At 40.3% G+C, this 19,307-nt stretch overlaps 1 protein-coding gene across 1 annotated transcript in view; it reads right to left on the reverse strand.

The window, feature by feature from the left end:
* Nucleotides 1–19,307, reverse strand: part of zfhx3b (zinc finger homeobox 3b) — a 328,353-nt gene that overhangs the window by 138,452 nt on the left and 170,594 nt on the right. Inside the window, exon 6 of the mRNA XM_019270499.2 lies at nucleotides 8,155–8,526. The gene's annotated coding sequence lies outside the window, so the exon portion shown is untranslated. The remainder of the gene's footprint in view (nucleotides 1–8,154; nucleotides 8,527–19,307) is intronic.

The following is a 19,307-nucleotide window of genomic DNA, read 5'->3' on the forward strand; positions in this document are numbered from 1 at the left end:
AAATGAAAATTAAATTTGGTATTTTACTTTAACGACGAACAGACACGTTAAAGACAGCGTACGACATGTTGGATTCTCCACTCAGTGAACAGCTTGCAGAACAAGTTTCCAGTGGAGGGAAAACCCTCCTTAACTCCCTGAAGCCATTTCTTTTTTTGTTTGTTTTTTTTTTGTTTGTGAAATAGTGATGATTCACAAAGAACAACTTTTTGACATGATTTTATTATTAGCAGGACATGTCATTTAATATACATATTTAACTTGTTAGAGGAGAAAAAACAGCTTCATTTGAATTTTAAGAAAATACGTTTAGACTTATTTCCTCATCAGTTGTTCTTTGTCATATTTATGATCTCTGACTGAATGAAAAACTGCGCTGTTTACTATTACATCGCTGCACACATGAGAGGCTGCTGTCCGGCTCTCCATGTGTCTAGGGTGGATAGGGCAGCGCAGCCAGGTGCAATGGGAGCGCCCTCTTATGTTCAGCCTGACCACTGGGATCAAGCAGCGCATCAACTCTTTTACAGGAGCCAAGCGCCTGCGGACCAGCTGCTCTTTGCAAAAAAGCGCACCTTTTGCCTCTCAGTCCAACATCATATATTAGACTTCACCGCGTGTGCATGATGTAAATGAACATGGTCGGATTATTGCGTGGTCAAAAGAGATGCAAACAATCTGCGGCGGTAATCACAAACATTTCATTCAACAATATTAGTTTATTAATGTCAGTGCTTTGTCCGAAACTAGAAGCATTTTTTTAAATACACGCTGGACAGTTTGGAAGCAACTCAGATCAAACTTGAACTTGAGCCTAATTAGCGGAGCATCCCGTAGAAATCAGCATAGTTGATACAAAGATGTATATTCAAGTGGGAAAACAATATTGAACTAAAATGGTGTGATGTTTAATTAAAAATGATCTTTTTAGATTCGTTATAATTTGTCTGTGACTGTAGATGCAGAATATTTAAGATTTTTTTTTAACAGCATGTCCTTCATGGACAAGAGGAAACATTTTTTTTTCTTTTTTTTTGCAACCCTTACTTTTATTTCTTGGACTTTACTTTCTAAAGAAATATTTGCAAACATACCAATATTATATCCGCCTGTGTCCTCGTAGCTTCCCCTTTTTTATCCTTGTGTCATGTTTGGCACACGGAGAATGTTCTTGAAGTGGAGACAACTCCTCCAACGGGGTGGTGATTTTTTTTTTCCTTTTTGTGTATGTGTGTAGCCCTCTGTGTCAAACTGAAATGCAACATTTGTAATTGTTGTTATTATAGAATGTATTATTACAGATCATTTATTCACCATTCAACTGCTTTTCTATTTATCAGAGATACATAAACGTCTCCCCACAGTATAAAGTGTGTTTTACATGACTAAATCTTGTATTGTTCATATTGCTGGACATTTTTAAAATGATGTTAAACGCAGGTATATTGGTGGAGGCTTTTTTTTTCTTGTTTGTTTGTTTGTTGTTTTTTCTTCCAGATGTTGTAGTCTGTGTCTTATTATGGGAATCCTCTGTCTACCACTACTCCTTCATGACTGCCTGTTTCTAGCAATGTGTTTCAGTTCATTTTTGATTGATATTTTATTTATTTTTTGTCTGCTGCTCAAAGTAAATACACTTGAAATAAAATATTAATATTAAAATGCTCCTGGACAAAACCCAATGCATCATCTGCCCGTTTGTTTGTTTTTACACCTCTTGACGTTCAATTCTGAGATTCAAATATTTCTGATGAAAATGTGAAATTGTTTTGTACATGTTCATGTCAGATCGCATGCAAACCAGCAACACAGGAGCAAAGCTGACATCAGATTTCTGAATGCAGTTTGAGGTGGAAAAAAAAAACAGGACCTGTGTTCAGCTGCTGGTGTTGTGATTTTAGAGTTTGAAACAGGGGAGGGAAAAAAAAAATGACGAGCGGCCGTCTGGTCAGTCTGCCTCATTTACATGAGAAACAAGAAGGCATATCAATTCCTCTCTCTCTCTCATCCATTTACTCGTCCTGCCAGCACTACCTTATTAATGATCCTATGCATTATTCAAAAACAGTTTGGACGTTTGCATTTTAGAAGAAAAAAAAAATTGTCGCGTTAACACATAATCAATCCAAATCTGATGTCTGTCAATATTTGAAAAATGTCGTGAAACATCCAAAATGTCCGATGTTTGCTGACTGTACTTGATTGTCCAGATTATTTCAGCCTGACCACTGCGACACCAGACACACATCACGCACACGCGTGCACGCGCTGAAGCACGGACCCCCCCCCCCAAAAAAAAGCGTGGCTCTCTCTTTCGGTCTCAGCCTCCCTGCTTCCTCCGTGTGTGTGTGTGTGTGTGTGTGTGTGTGTGTGTGTGTGTGTGTGTGTGTGTGTGTGTGTGTGTGTGTGTGTGCGTGTGTGTGTGTGTGTGCGTGTGGGTGGGGGGGTTATCACGTCACTATTTTTAAATGAATTAGAAAATTAACAGATATTAATTTGTATTAAATTTTCACATCATTATTGTTATTGTTGTTGTTGTTATTATTATTAATATTATTGCAGAAGTGCACAAGTACAAATGTCTCCCTCAAACCAATGGTAAAACACATCCACACACACACACACACACACACACACCCTAACAACAACAAAGCAAAACAGTATGTGAGCCTGCCAAGCCTCAGTGCAGCCTCATCACACCTCACTTACCACCTTCAAGTTCACAGTACATTTTTGCAAGAAAATCATCACAAGCAGTTTCTCTTTTCATAGCAGTTATTGACACCACGATTAGCTGCGTAATCAATTAAGAGCTTGTGATAATTAAAAAAGCTTTTTTTTGTGTGTGTAGGTTCTATTTGTGTCAGATCTCAATATCTAAGTTCACCGTTATATAAATTCCGAGCTCACGTGAAGCAAAGACACAGCAATCAAATGCGCAACAACACCAAATAAATAGTGATAAAAATAAATCAGAAAGACAGGGCTTACGACGTCTAGAATTTAACGACATTATTACGGTTTATCAACGTTTCACGCCATATTATTTTGTGAATATGCAATTTATAAATTATTTTGAGGCGAATACACCCTTGTGAAGTGAAAATCAATTTGTATAAAAAAAGAAATATGCACACACCGGGCCTTCTGACAATACACATCTCAGGTCGAGGATATGGTGAATAGTGTAGAAATCCTGAGAGCTGCTGTCACAGACTCTGGGTGAGAGACAGGCGGGACTCGTGGGGTTTTACGCGATTTGGACAGGCTCACTGAAACAGAGGGATCCCAAATCAGAGCCATATGACCACTCCAGGCAACAGCAACACTAGCTGGTGGTAAACCGACCCATACAGGATCGTGGATCCTTACAACCCCGAACCTTATTTAAAATGCCACTTCGTGCTCGCTCCATCTGCACTTGAACATAAACTTAAAGAGAGTAATTTTGCTTGATGTCGACGAGAGCAACAACAACCCCCCCTCGAACAACACGATGAGATGAAAGATGACAGGTGGAAGCGACACAGAAGGCAAATACAGATCTAAGGATTATCGCCAGGGGTCAAATCCAAATCCTGCATCACACACAGCTTCTGGATGCCTCAACATCATCTATCTGCAGTACATAGCCGAGGTCAAACAACAGGAATAACTCCAAGTTTGTGATAAAAATTTGCAGAAATAAAAATGCAACGGGAGTTTTAAATAACGCATAACAATGCGCAAAATTACGCACCCATTTTCTCATTATTGGAAAACGAATCCGACATAATGAGTTGCACAGTTCAGACCAGTGTTAACATGTGGACAACGATGTTGCAAATGAACGAATAATGATGAATAGTCATAAAATGTAAAAGGACAGCATGACTACAATGAATAAATTGGCAGCACACCCAGTGGCTTTTCAGTGTTTGACAGTGACATGGACCCGGTTACTTCAGACATTCACGCGCTAACAACCACGCACTCAGTGGGCTGCTATTCAAACAAGTGAGAGAAGTGAATGCAGACGTTGTGCAAGATTTTTTACATGCGTGCAGATCAACAGCTCATATCACACTATTCCACACAATAGCCCTGCTGATGCACAGACAGCATCTGTGCAGCACCTTGGATGAGAAAACAGACCCAACAAAGCTCATCATGTGTTCAAACTGTAGAGGAGCCTGCTGGAACCAAAAGCCACCTGGAGTTGTGTGGAAGTCATTTGGTCAAAGCAACTGAGGCAGAATTACTGATGTTCTCTTAAACTTTGCCTCTGTGACAGGTGATCCTACCCATATTTGCTGTGGGTGGTGAGTTGGGAGGGTAGGGGTCATGAAGCATGTCCATCAACTGGCTTGGCCCCTGTGCTTTAAATACCTCAGTGGAGGTGAGCCCCCCCACCCCTTATAGCCTCAAGTGTTCCTGGCGCCAATAAAACCAAGCGATTAGTGGAGCTGTTCCCTTTTTAGGTGTTAGCTCGTTAAGGGAGTTAATAGTGAAGGTGTTTACTTTTTGCATGACAGACAGAGGGGGTGGGCTAAGACCTCAAACCAGGAACTCAGCACCAGTCCGTATACCGAATGCTCTCTTCACCTGTGTGTTGTTACTATTGCATGTATCCTTGCAGACGTATACAGCAAGTCAAATGTATCCGTACAACATCCGTCTAACTCTAATCCGCTTTGTTGATGGCTGAGTGCCATCACGCTGGCAGTTGGAGAACGTGAACACTTGGCACTCAAGAATGGCACCTGTATCCTCACGACCTGCACGCCCAGCTCACATGGCCTGTTTGCCTGCCAAGATCGCTTTTGTGTTATGAATTTCAGCACATGTGTAACAGTCGACTGACCTCATTCCTGTGGCAGAAATACTACCCTTCACCTAATTCATGTAGCAAGGCACATACTGTACTTTTTGTTTAGCTCAATTGTTACCCTGGCTGTCTGTCTGCCTGTCTGTCTACATGTGAGACAGGAAGTGTGGTATTGTAGAGAGTGAGGCATGGCACCATAAAGGGGCTATGTTCCTCCCTTGACTGTGTTAACATGCACGTAGGCATTCACATGAGTGTGGCTGACATCATATTAGAAGAAATTAGGAACAGTGTAATACCACTTCTGTCAAATATGTGGTTTCTGAATATTTTGTAATGTTGTACATCTCTACAACCTTGTACTGTATCAGTTGAATCTAATCCAGTTAAGCAAGTTGTTTTGCTGCTTATAAGGGCAAAAAGATATCAGCATGAAAAATTGTCTTTGAATTTCAAAAGGTCATACTCCCCCTGTGGTCAAATGACAGACAGAGATGTGATATTCCCTTTCATAGCTTAGAGGTTAAAATGTGTGCATTGGATCACAGATGCACATTAATTCACTTCACGGCAGCTTGAGAATTAATCTGGAATCATCAAGTTGGTCTTTTGCTCACCTTGAACTTGAATTACAATTGAAATTTGCTAATTTTCTATTTTGACGTAAAAGAATCATTTAAAATACCCCACTATGTCTTTGTTACAGTGAGCTAATAGATTGAGGCTTCCTCAATAACAAACGGATCTGTGCACAATGATATTGTGTTATACAAATATAACTTCTCTGTCTGAAATTAAGGGAAAACAGATTGTTTTCTCACTACGAAATTATATATTTAAATGTAATGTGATACTAGATTTAGGTTTCACTTGAGAATGTCAACCAAACATAGAACCAGCATTATCCACACGCTGAATCAGTCTACAATGTTTAATCATCAGGCTTTGTTTTGTGTTTTCATGGTTGTATTATGAACTATTTTTATATCTTTTTTTCTATATTGAATTCAATAAGAAATCTTGACGTACGTGTCAAGTAGCGATAAGGAATACACTTTCAATTGTAAACTAAACCATCATATGCAACCATGAATATTATAGCCAACTTGATATTTTCTCCACCCAAGAGTGAGACATTGATCGTGGAGGTGGTTTCAGATTTACCCTTCTGAGTGTTTCAGTACACATGCATTTCCAAGTATATATTGCAGTACACGCCAGAGTCCACTGTATTTCTCTGTAAGCTACAACACAACTGTCTGAGCCACACACTGATAAAGTGGATTTGTGAAATACACTGGCGGTGCTTGTGCACATTTGAACATTCACACGAGATATAAAGCATGTAACAAGAACGATAACCTGTGTTTTGTCTATTTTTTGATCTTGTGTTTTTGAATATGTGCAAATACATTTCCCCAGGAAGAAAAGGGGGCGAGACAGAGGAAACTGTTTTTAACGTATTCTGTTTAGAATTGTAAATGTATCGCATAGGCCCTGCTGTCCAATTACATATATCTTTCATGTATGAAATCATGCATGTCTTTTTCTCTGAAAAGGGGGAGGGCTAGCACAAAGGGAGCAACCCCGACTGCAGCAGAACAGTGTGCAGCCCACATGAAAAATAAGGTCTAGTGTCGGAGCCCTGGAGCCCTCGGCAAGGAATGTAGCTCCATCAGCACACAGGCCAGGGAGGGGAGCTGCTCTCTCCAGACTGGAGCCCTCTCCACTCCTGACTCCTGCTGTATTATCGTTGCCTTATTGTGAGGCAGCTGACCCTTTGGGTCCTAAATCAGACAGAAAATACATTTCACATCACGTCCTTAATTAGCTCCATGACAATAAATATTGTTTCTTGTGCTTTCAAGTGTTTTATTTTGCCCCATACTAAAAATAATCTTTAAAGATGCAGGAGAAAGAAAAAAAAATGACTGCTTATTTATTTATTTTTTCTTCTTTCAGTCTCATTTTACAAACAATGACTTGCTGCTGGGTACTAAATTTCAGTGACCCAAATTTTGTAAAATTACTTTGAACTTTTCAAACAAAGCTCTTTAGATGCTTCACAACATAACTCATTTCATTCAGTATGTCCTGCTGCTGTCACTTTATTTCACTTTATTAGTATAATTATTATACAAACACATTTTTATTATAGTATATTAATTGGGCCTCTTTTCAGGGCAAACAATAATGCACTTGTGTGTAGCTGAGGAGCTAGCAGTTTTATACTTTGAATGATGAAGGGAAAATGCTTTGCCACACAGGTACGACGCTCAGTATCAGGCACTTTTTGATTCCAGGTCATTGGCTGAGAACAAAATAAAATCCCTTATCAAGCAGAATATTTTGATATAGTCCAGATAACCTGGGATCAAGTCTTAATCACTGACTAGAATGTGTCAGTCTTCTGCAAAACAACAGGGAAACCAGACCGTAATAAAACTAGAGGAGTGACACTGAGTCTATTTCAAAGTCACTCTGAATGGAAACAGTCATTTTACAGTTATGTGCTATGAAGCCCAAAAATGCATGTATGCATCAGAAATCTGCCATTTTCTGCACATTTCTGATACAAGGTACAAACACACTCTCTACATCTATTCTTATACACACCACACACACGTACTAAATATAACAGACACCCATCTGTAAACACACAAACAGCGGTGCCATTTTATCGGCTAGAAAATCACTTTTCTCCCGTCAGTAAACTAAAAAACACACACGTCTTGGAACATTCACACATTTCATTACTGACAGCATGAATGATAACTGTTATAGAAATTGTACAGTAGAGTGTACACTGTACATGTGTCAGTGTGTGTAACCATAAATAAAATGCATCTCATATCCATGTGAAAACATGAGCATTTCTTTTTGCACATTTCTATATGTTGGTCTGCAGGTTTATGTCATGTACAGCATATGTTTGCATGTCCACACCGTGCGACATACTGTATATAGTAGCTAATGAGAATATGCTCATGCATGTGTGATCTACCTGTGCACGCACGCCAAGTCACGTCATGTTTCTAGCACATTTGCTCTAGCTCTGGTTGGTCATTGGCCAAATCTGCAAAGGCCCAGTGAAGAACCCAGGGAGAGCGTCTATCAACCAAACAACCACAACGTATTCAGAGCCTCTAATCCGAGAGGAACAAACAGGTGAGCAGAGCATGAAAGTGGGACATTTATCAGCCAGCCTTTCCTTTACACAAACTCTGAAGGCGAGCTAACTGTGTGGGGGGACACACAGACTGGGGACAAGTTGGCTTCAAAGCCATGAAGAAGTTAAAGGGCTTCGGGCTTGGACAGCAGGAGCATGGGGGACTTCATAGCCTTACCTGATGGGGTTTTTGGTCTGTGTTGCCACCACGCGGAAGCCTCTCTGACTGCGTTTTCTTTTCAAGTGTCTGTTTGAAGTCAGCAGGCAGAAAGGTCACGCCCTCTTGGTCACAGCAGGTTCGTTGAAGCAATAGTGGATGGCCAGCGGCTATTGCTAATGTTCAGACTTGCGTCTTTGTCTTTGTATACACACGCAAAAAATAATAATAAAGGAGAATGTAAAGCTAATGATCTGGTGCCTGGGCACCTTAAGAAGTTTTGGTGACGTACTCCTAGAATTCCAGGTATTTCCAGGGTTTTCCAAAGCTATATAGTTTGGGATTTAAGGACTCCCGGGTCACAAGAAGAAGAAATCAGGATGACACCATCACCTGGAATCAGAAAGAAAGAAAAAAAGAAAAACACAGTCAGAAACATGTGCGTGCACAGTTAGAAATGATCACAGCAAAGGAAGAGTTCCATTGCAGTCCTGTCAGAGTTCACATAATCTGAACACATAATAAATGTCTTTCAGGAGAAGCAAACCAGAGCAGTATGATACCACCAAGACTTCAAAATTAATCAGCTGTTTTTAGAGCCAACAAAATTAATCTCTAATTATTTGTATGCTACCACTGCAGGAAAGCCTCTTATGCTTTCAAGATTACATTTAATAGTAAATGAACTGCTGTGAGTAATTTCTCCTCTCGTACCACTGAAGACTTTTAAAATGAGAAATGAAAAAGATTTCCGGAGAAACTTAATTTTCCTGTAACCAGAACAAGACGTATTCCTGTAATAGCATATATAATTGTCTGTTCTGCAGAGGATCTCCCGTACATGACAAAGTCTCATAGACAATACATATTTATTCAACTGTCAATTCCAGCACTGAAAACAAAAAAAAAAAAAAAAAAAAAAAGACTTTGAATTCCACATGGACCTGGTTTGTGATGCTGGGTAAATATTCGTGTCATATGTTCCAATAGTTCCACAGCGACAGAGATTTAGTTAGGGAATGCAGACGGGAGAGGCAGACAGTTTGTGATAACTGAATAGCTCTTTTGAAACCACTTCCATTTGGAAACCTTGTGCGATTATTTTTACCTCTGTGGTTAGACTTGAGTTAAAGCCAATGTTTAATTGTTCCCAAGAGTTCTTACTGTCGTGCTGATAAGGTGCTCGGGGAGTAACATTTAAAACTGCAACAAAAATAACTAGACTCTTGCTCATTGGCCACAGGTCTGAAAGAGTGACAACAGAGGATCCACACGGCAAAGAGAAAGAAAGATAGGTAAAAAAAAAAGAAAAAAGAGAGACAGGCAGACAGGGGCAGAGGTTCTGTGTGGTTATGATGGGCTTTCATCTGAATGGTTTTTATCACTTCCTCTTTGTCCTGATTTTAATGTGTGCTCAGCTTTTCAGAATCACATCACTTCTGATTGAAATATCAATTTGAATAATGATCATTTTATGCTACCTTAAATATAAGGTATACAGTACATCACTTGCTAATCAATAAATAAATAATTTTATGACAGTGTTTTGTCAGCAGTTAAAGCAGACAGAAAGCAGCACTGTTAATTTGTCGTCTCTCTTTCTCACTCCGTCCAAGGCCACGACTTCCCGGTTTGTCAGAGCGACCTGTGGGAGTGTGTGTGTCGGATCAATAGCCCACCCACAGCAGAGCCGCGGGCCATCCCTGACCTGGGCTATTGATTAGGCCTGGCTCAGCTGCCAATAGCAATGTGCTGGATGTGACACCAGGCTAAGACAGGGGCTGAGGAAGGGGGATTCTGAATTGCCAGTGGCAGCCCCACAGCACACCGCAGATAAAAGTCAATTCCACTTAACCAAATCACTGACAACTAAATAGTTAGCAGACAGAAGAATGCCGAGAGTCTCTGATGGCAGCAGCTGGATGGCTTCAGGGATTTCCTAGCCCCTGACCTGTGTCGGGGAGCACAACAGGCCATGGGAGCAACAGTGTGACATACGGAGGCCTCTATTTGTGTAGCCAGCATTATCTCATTCTGCATGTCAGTCTGTTTGTCTTTTTATCTGGTCATTTCTCACTCTGCAAGTCACATCTGTGTCATTAAAACATTGTGGACACCTATCAATGTCTCTAGGTTGATTATGTAGGATGATGATGGATGTTCACTGCATGTATGATTATCAGTATAATGTTAAGAATTACGCCTCCAGTAAATGAGACACAGAATAGTATTTATACTGCATGACGGTTGATAATTTGTTCAGACTTTTTAAAAGCAGCTATTAACCATACAATCTACAGTAGTATTTTCCGTGGCTGTATGCACAGATATAATGCAGTCCTATTGAAGTTGCCAGACTCCTTTCAATCCATCTTGCTCCCAGTCATTACCAGTCCATATTAGAGTAGTTTACATGTCACTTTACCGGTCTTTTGCCTCGTCAATGTAATTCTGTGGCCACTGCCTCCTTGTGCATTCAGCACCTATCTATGGCTCCATATCTCTCCCAGTAATTGCTGAGTGACAGAAAGGCAATACTGACCACTTCATTATAGGACAGCCAGACTGACTGGACACTGGCCTCTTGGCTCTAGGTCACTTTGGCCAGACTGACCTTATCTGCCCAGGTCGTCAAGGGTCAGTCACCCAGAATTTATAAGGACTTTACTAGAGTTGCCGTGGGTGCCATACAGCAAGGTCGCTTGACCCTGGCGGACTGCTTATATCAGGTATTGATTGCAGTTTGTCTGCTTCAGTTGAGGCTGGACTAATCTCCCAACACCATGGTCTCAGGGGCAAAGGCTTCAGTGTAAAGTTAAGTATTGCAAGTAACAAGAGTGATGGTGGGGCGAGTGGATACTAGTGACGATAAGAGGGACACAACAAGAGCTGTGGGACTTTGGGGCTTTAAAAAAAAAAAAACAACAACAAAAAAACAATGTGTAAGTGTGTAAGAACAGAGAGATGTAACAGCATGACTTGAACTACAACTGCTGTTCAAACCTGGAAAAAGGTTCTATTCTTAGGGTGCACTTGGGGGATGAAGCTCTGTGCATGACAATTTTATTGAGTAATGAAATAAAGGATGTAGCAGCAAGATATATTGAAGAACTGCAGAACTGCACTTCGACTGAACGGGGGTCTGCAGTTTGAGAATCTGTTCCCTCTTGCTGTCTTCTAAACTGACAGATACAGACAGAGTACCAGTCATCTCTGTGTATGAATTCATCCTGTACTGTTATTCACATTGCTTTAAATTATTTGGTTTCTTGTTGTTTGCTCCAAATATGGTTAAGTTAAATGAAGTATTTTTTCAAATCATCACTACTTGTTCTGAAGGAAATTCATTAATCCAAAAATAATGCAAAAATATATAGATTAGGTTAGGTTATAGGTTTTTCTGTCAGCCATCTTTAACTACAACATGTGGATAAATGTGTGTGTGTACTGTATGTGCAACTAAATATGTATTGTGTGTCTGTGTGCGTGTGTGTGTGTTTGTGTGGTGTGTCTGTACCAGCTTGTGTCTGTGTGAGACCCTTTATGTACATACTAAAGCATCCCTGATGCTCGTTAGATCTTGTCTCTCGGCAGCTGCTTGGCACCGTTCATATTAAATCACAATAATGGCAGATGAGCTCTCGCACTAGAGAGACAAGCATCTGTTTGAAACTGCACTTTATTACACTTTGTTCCTTTAATCAAAAAAACTACGCGAAAAAGATAACCCGGTTTTAAAAATCCCAGATAAACAGCAACGATTGCATCTTTAAATAATAAATGATCCCCTGCCTGTTACAGACGGGAATATAACTGAAAATAATTGAAGACAACAATGTCCTATAAGAGCACCACTCGAGCAGTGCTGATTCAGAATCCCTCATAACTTCAAACATTCAGTCATAAAGTATGGATAATCCGTAAAAGAAAGGCATGAGTCTGTTTACAATTTCCTTCTAATTAAGGCTACAGGATTGGGTCTACCTCTGTTAAAGTTGATGTGTGTTTGCTAGACTTCCTGAGAAACTGTACCACTGGCAAATTAGGGGTGGAATACAAAACGAAACAAACAATAACACTCTAATATGATCTGCAGTCAAGGAATAAATATTTCACAATCTGTCTACATTTGACACACTTTCAGTTGAGAACAAAGGATTCCTAAACAACAAATTGCCCAAACTTGGTCTTGAGACAGTAACCTTTTTGACCTGCATTAATTCACAAAATACGGTAACGATTTCCACCTCCACAATGCTCAACTCTGCATGTAATCTGTCCACAAATTTGTTTGGAATTTAAGGATACAATGTCACTTCTTTTTTAAGTCGACACGAAATTTTTGTTGGCAGTCACGGAAGGGAACAGATTGAAACAGATCAAGAAGTTAACAAACAAAAAATCCAGGGTAAGGCACATTTAAAGATGTACGGGAAAACAATGAATGGGACAAAACATAATGGTGTGCTACTTTATAACCATTGTTACCCAACACAATTTAGTCCCTACGCGGACCCTGAGTGAGTGACTGGTCTTAAAACCATCCTCATATCCTTGAGATGATGATACACAGCTGTATTTTACTATATTAGGCCAGAGTGAACTAAAGAGTAAGGAAAATCAGGTAAGCACCATGCTGATGAAGGTGACGTTTTCCATTCTGCTTCTGTAAAGCAGGCCAGCAGTGTGCTGTGTGTCTAAGAGGGATAAGGCAGTGCTTGATGGTTAATCACTGGACATAATAAAGCTTCTCACCACGAGCACATAGTCCAGCTGATTCTATGATATGATTGGGGCCGATTAGAAAAGAGAAATAATCATTCCTTACAGTGCATTCATAGTACACTCTAATGATATCTTCTGATTGGACCTCACGGAGGAGATAATAAGGTCCGTCTTCAGAATGGACTCTAAGATTATTTCTTTAACTTCATGAATTGGGGCCACAGGCCTGGATGCTGCAGATTTGAGGATTAAGATAAGCTGACCTTTCACATTATGTTGCCATGTATAAAAGATGAAGTTTACAGTCCCTCATCACATTAGACCTTATCAATGGTTAGAGTCTCTGTGAAGCCCCTTTGAACATCACAATGCTTTTTTCAGGCTGGTATACAACAGGCCTCTACCCCCTAGTGTGGGATTACTGTGCTTGTGCGAGTATGTGTGTTCTGAAAGAGGGGTGTGTTGTGGACATGCACTCTCTCTTGTTTGGACAATAAGTACTAATCCAGTGTAAAAACTTTATTTTGCCCCTTTTATTTTTCATGGTGATGTGGGACAAAAAAGAAAAGAAAAAGACAACTGGTGACTTGATGGGAAAATGTTTGACGCCTCAATTTAAATGATGTGGGGTGTTGCATTAAACTGATTTGGCAGCAGTAGATTATTTGTACAGTATTACGAGCATAGGATCAGTGTATACCAAACATTTTATCTGTCAGGCTCGTGCCGTGTTAACTCCTCATGTTGTTGGGACAGGTCGCTCTGCCCTGTTCATGAGACACTGAAGTGAAGAGCAGCAGAGAGTATTTCATTTCCACAGCTCTCCAAAATATCATTGTCATACGCCTGGTATTGAATCATAACATCTAAGTATTAAAGAAAAAAAACTGTCAAATGGAAGGCAAAGTGTCACTTGTTTCAAATGCAAACAAGCATGTTTAAAACATTTTCTTGGGTCAAGTGATATTGTGTTGAAACTAGACGAGTGATCCACCTGTCAGTTACAAATACTTGTCATTTGTTTCAATCTGAAAACAAGTGAAACTATATTTGAAACAAGTCAAACGATCTCACCCCCATGGCAGATTTGTTTTCTCTTCTCTTTTGAAGGAAGACGAAACTAAATAATTAAAATTTTCCTGAAATTTGGGTGTTCATGAGCCCTCTTACAGTGAGTGACACATTTGGATCATACTTGTTCAACCGAACCTTTCTGCTGGGCTGGGCTGAGGAGCTATAGGCTTTTACAGGCATGAGACAACTGGCCAACATCATCAGGCTTCTTTGATGTGGGAGGCATTGCTTACCCCTATAACTTACAGCCCAGCTCTGCAGGGACTTATTTTTATAACCTCTATTATTTTCTATCATAAATATTCAAATCCAGATCTTAAATCCAGAGCTTAGTGAGGAGAATAGCCAAAAACAACATGCAGCTCCTCAGCTTCCCCCAGCTCTCGCTCTTCTATAGAAAATCATTATGAAGATTAATACAGAAATCAAACAGTATGCTCAGATGAGACTGTAGGACCCAGTAAAAATAATGCACTCATATGAAAGACTCGGTATGGAATTTTTTGGTCAAGGATCTTCGGCTTTTTTTGTTCTTTATTTGTCTGAGCATTTTGACATATTCTGCATTTCCTCCTTTTGGCTGTGAATTAATATTTTCGGCTTGAATATTAATCCTGATTCAGTAGTGGATTAGTTTGCTATTGTCCCCTCTGTGCTGAGCCCTAAATAAAGGCGCTGACATGGAGAGGAAATCTATACCTCTCTGCCCTGCAAACAAAGACCTCTGCACCCAGAGATAACACATGTCCCTGCAACACAGACCCCCCTACTCTACCCACATGCTGGATCCTCCATCTCCCTCTCCCTTTTTCTTTCTCCCTCAACCCTCAGTTCCACATTTCCCCTTCTTCTCACCCCTCTCTTCCTTCCTCTCTCTCTCTCTCTCTCTCTCTCTCTCTCTCTCTCTCAGAAAAACTTTGCCATGGTAGATTTGCAAGGCAATTGTGCCCTTAAACCGCGCCTCTTCCTCAGCTTATACCATGCATTTTCCAGAGTTTATCAAAGAATACAATGGGGTTATGCTTTCACCATTATTCTCCAGGCAAGAACAGTAATTTAAATGCACCAGTACTACTGAGGCAGGGCGCAGCCCTGCTGTCTCACTATGGAACAGAGAGAGATGAAAATGCGTTACAAAAAACGCACTGCATTACTTTGTTGACCTTTCCTGTTCTCATAGTTTACAAACAGCTGTGAAGCTCCTTCCTCTGGGCTCTTTGTACATCAGAGACTAGGACTGATGGAGGCACGCCATGCTTAAATGAAGGGCTTTTTTCTAACTTGCCTCCGTTGTGGCTCACAAACACAACCTAACAAACACACATTTACTTTATCTCTGCCGCCAAAGCAGTTGCCAAAGTGAGGGAGGAAATGCACAGTGAAACAGATATGATGGCATCCTTTCATGTAAGTATATATTTTAACACACAGTCGGTTCAACAACAAAAGAAAAAAAAAATCTGAACATATGCACACATCAATACAGCCACCCACACACAGAAACAAGTTTAATTTTCTCATACGTTGTAATAGCATCGGCAAGGATTCTTTAAAAAGTTTGTCTGTTTTCACAGTAATTGAAGCTAAAGTTGCACTGCTATTTTGATGCAACTAAATAAATGTGTAGGCCCCAATTCATCTCAGACTCCTATCCAAAGTGAATTGCAAACTGCTGTCCTCAATGACACTAATAAGCACATACCTGCAAGATCATATGGTGAGAAATCTGCACGCATACACACTCATGTTTTGTCATGGTATTGTGAAAGCAAATAGGAACATTGAGTCCTGTCCTTCAGATGGTGGTTCTACATGTGTGACCAGAGGCTGAATGCCAGGTGAATATTAACAGGGAACTGAGAGGAGGAGGAGGAAGATGCAGAGGACAGAGGATGATTAGAACATGAAAAATGATAAAGAACGTGAAGTAGGAAGAGGGAGAGGTACGGTGAAAACCCAGAGAGAGATGGTGGAGTGCAGCAGACAGTTGGAGATGGGTTGGACCAACCTGGTCAGCCTGATGAGAATGGGCAGTCATAGTGATGCCATTATGTTGGTAATCAATCCATTGGTGTCTGTGTGTCTGGGTGGGCAGATACTCACAGTCCAGAAGGGGTTAATGGGAAATCAATGAGAGGGATGTGCTTATGAGCAGGACATGGGGAAAGAGGGACAAGGGGGAGAGAGTGAAGAGAGATAGAGGGGCGGGGAGGGGGTGATAGGAACATTGTTTCCTGTGATAGCAGCAGACTTCCCAGATGTTATCTGTCATTCAAAGAAGCACTCTGGTGACCAGATGTTTAGGCTCAACATTGTGGAGTGGGTATATATCCTACTAGGGGATCAATATAGGTCAAGTGCATAGTAATATTTATCACTACTCTACACATACAAGACATTGACATCTTTGCAACACAGAGACTTGTGCTGAGCATGAAGAAAATCGTATACATATTTGGAAAAAAAAAAGAATCAGACCCTGGCGCTACGCTCATATATTTCAGGAGGATATATATCTGGCACGAAGGTGTTTTCTCATTAATATGGATCATAGTATGTCTGGCCTGCATCAGCTATATCTCCTTCTTACGTCCATTACGGGAAACAAAGGGGAGCGCTGATTTGGAAAGAAAGGTCAAATAAACACAGCGAAAATCAGCCAGAGTAGTTTTCTGAAGGCCTGGGGGCATTGGGGGTAGTGGGTGGGGGGCTGGAAAGGGGGTACCAAGAGCAGGTCCCAGTGCAGTAGGGCTCTTTGTAGTTTGAGCAGTCTGAACTAGCCAGAGGCTTACTTCTCTAACCCTTACCACTCAGAGAGACTGTTTGGGGAAATTACACCACAGAGTAATAATTAATCAAGTAAACGCTGAACTGCTTTGCTTTGGATTACATTAACATATTATCAATAATGTATTAATCAAATACAAATAAACACCTCTGCATAATAACATGCTTAACTAACTACAATTTCACACTTGCTGTAAAAGTTGGTCTTCTTTAAGCAATGGGAAAACCCACAGCAAACTATGCAGGAAGCAGCAGAGTTTTTGTGGTTTTGGAAGCAACACCTCTTGGCACTTTACTGTCTCTGTTCATCAACTCCCTTCTTCATCACTGCATCACCCATTTCAAGTGCTTCCACCAAGAGGCAAAAAAATTATGAATTCATTTATTTATGCTTGACAATGGGAGAATGCATCACGCCGAATAAATAAACACGCCACTGATGAAGCACTGAAAACACAATGCACGTAATTTGTGCAAAGCTACTCCAGGTTTGATTCCAAAAGTAGCTAAGTGGATTGAGGAAACGAGTTAGTCACTTTTATCATTTGCAGAGGAGTCGAATCAGCTCTGCTTTTGTACTTTCACTTAAATGCATGTTCTGTTTTTCTCAGATAAGTTGTGTTGTTTAAAAGCATCCGTTCTCGCCTAACGTTTTGTTCATTGGGGTAACTTCATGCCCAGGGATTTTCTAAACACAATTCATCAAAGTGGAACGGCAGTCTTTTTTTTCTTTTTTTTTTTTTGCATTCCTAATCCTTTTTGCTGCAGATGAGAGATTTGCTGTTCAGACTCATTAAGATTAAAGCGTTTTGCCAGAGTTATTTAAGAATGCAAAGTTCCATGTGAGACCTCTCAGAGTTCAGAACAGAAGAAAATCCTATCGACACGCTCAGTGCACTGGGGGCTGATCTTAGCCTATATTTCTATATTTGGTGTCAGTGATTGAGTGATAGCATGTGAAATGGTTTTTCCTGCTGCATTATGGTTTAGAGTTACAATCACTTTTCCATTCTTACTATCAGTATGTGGTTATGGGTATGACTGCTCTTTTTGTCTTCACTTATTTGTTTATTGATTAATTTCTGATTCATATCTGTGAACACGTTTTTTTAAAGGTTGTTTTTTTTTTAACTTCTGTTATGAAGTCACCAGCTGGTTTTAATCAACTTTGTTTTTTATTAGGTTTGATAACTAAGTATAAACTGGCAGACAAATTAGCTGGCTTTTGTTAAAAGAAACATGCTCATAGTTTGTAAATGTGCAGTTAACTAGGTAGCATTTTGCTTTATAGTGTCATCTTGGCAGCAGGCTTTTTTGGGCTGGGGACAGGGTATCAGTCATCTGGTTGGACAGACAATAGTTAATGCTTAGCTGAAGGAGAAGGCAGTCTTCTAGGTGAAAAAGAAATTATCATTGGATCGGACTGAGTGTTAGTTTTCTGCCTAAGGATTTTTAATATTAGCTCTTTTGGCTGGAGACTCAGTAGTATTTTGGCTGCTCTCAAGCTAGAGAAAGACTCAGATCCCATTGTTGGTAGAACACAGCTCCAGTCTCGGCACCTTTCCCAAACTTTCCAACTCCAAGTGTCGCAATCTGGTTCCATTTTACAGCTGGCCTTGAGATTGTAACAGAGCTCCTTTCTCTCCCTCCTCAACCGCATATTTAATCCCTGTGCTTATGTCAAACTTAATTACAGGACCTTGTACGAAAAAATAACAAGTGAGCCTTGTAGGGGTGGGAGAGAGGAAAGGGGAGTATTAAGAGAGAGAGAGAGGAAAAGAGACATAGGGAGAATGCTAAGAGGTGTGAGAGAGAAAAAGGAACAACAGAGACATTTAATCTGTAGATTCAGTATGTTAAATGACCAAACAAAAAGCTTTGATGTCGAGTCCCTGTTCCTTAACTGGCACCAGAGCAGGCAATAGTGATATTTATTAATACCTGAATCTGTAAGATCTCTACATGTCCTGTGTCTGAGGCATACCGCAAAATGATGCCTTGCATCTACTGTACAAAACTATAATAGCTAACCTACATTTTCATGTGAGGAAAGAAGGTAAGTGTCCTAAGAGAACCAACATCCAAATCTTTTAACTTACAACGCAGCAAACCAAAAAGAAATAATCATTAGACTAGGTCAGTCCCGCAGTTTGTGTGTGTGTGTGTGTGTGCGTGTGTGTGTGCGTGTGTGCTTGTGCACATAAAACTATTTACTCTGTAGAAGTGGAACAGCCGGGGAGAGAGATGTTTAGTCTGTCAGTTTAAAACTATTACCTCAAACTCTGAAAATATGAGCTGAGCCTGTCGTGCATCGACACAGGGAGACAGCACTGTGAAGAACAAACCTTTGAAAAGTCTAAATCAATTTTTGGGGGAGTAACATAACAAACGCTTCACTGCAGTGAAGAAAAGGGGATCTCTTTTTTTAACAGTTTGAAAAGCACATATTCATACAATCTTCATAAGGCAAAACAGCATAAATGCACTATACATGAAGTCTTTTGAAAAAGGAGATGACATGAAGGGAAGAAGGGAGAAGACACAGGGACACTCCTCAGAGAAGCAGACAAAAACACACAAGAAGACCA

This window comes from Larimichthys crocea, chromosome VIII, assembly GCF_000972845.2.
Source record: "Larimichthys crocea isolate SSNF chromosome VIII, L_crocea_2.0, whole genome shotgun sequence".
Classification (NCBI taxonomy): domain Eukaryota; kingdom Metazoa; phylum Chordata; class Actinopteri; family Sciaenidae; genus Larimichthys; species Larimichthys crocea.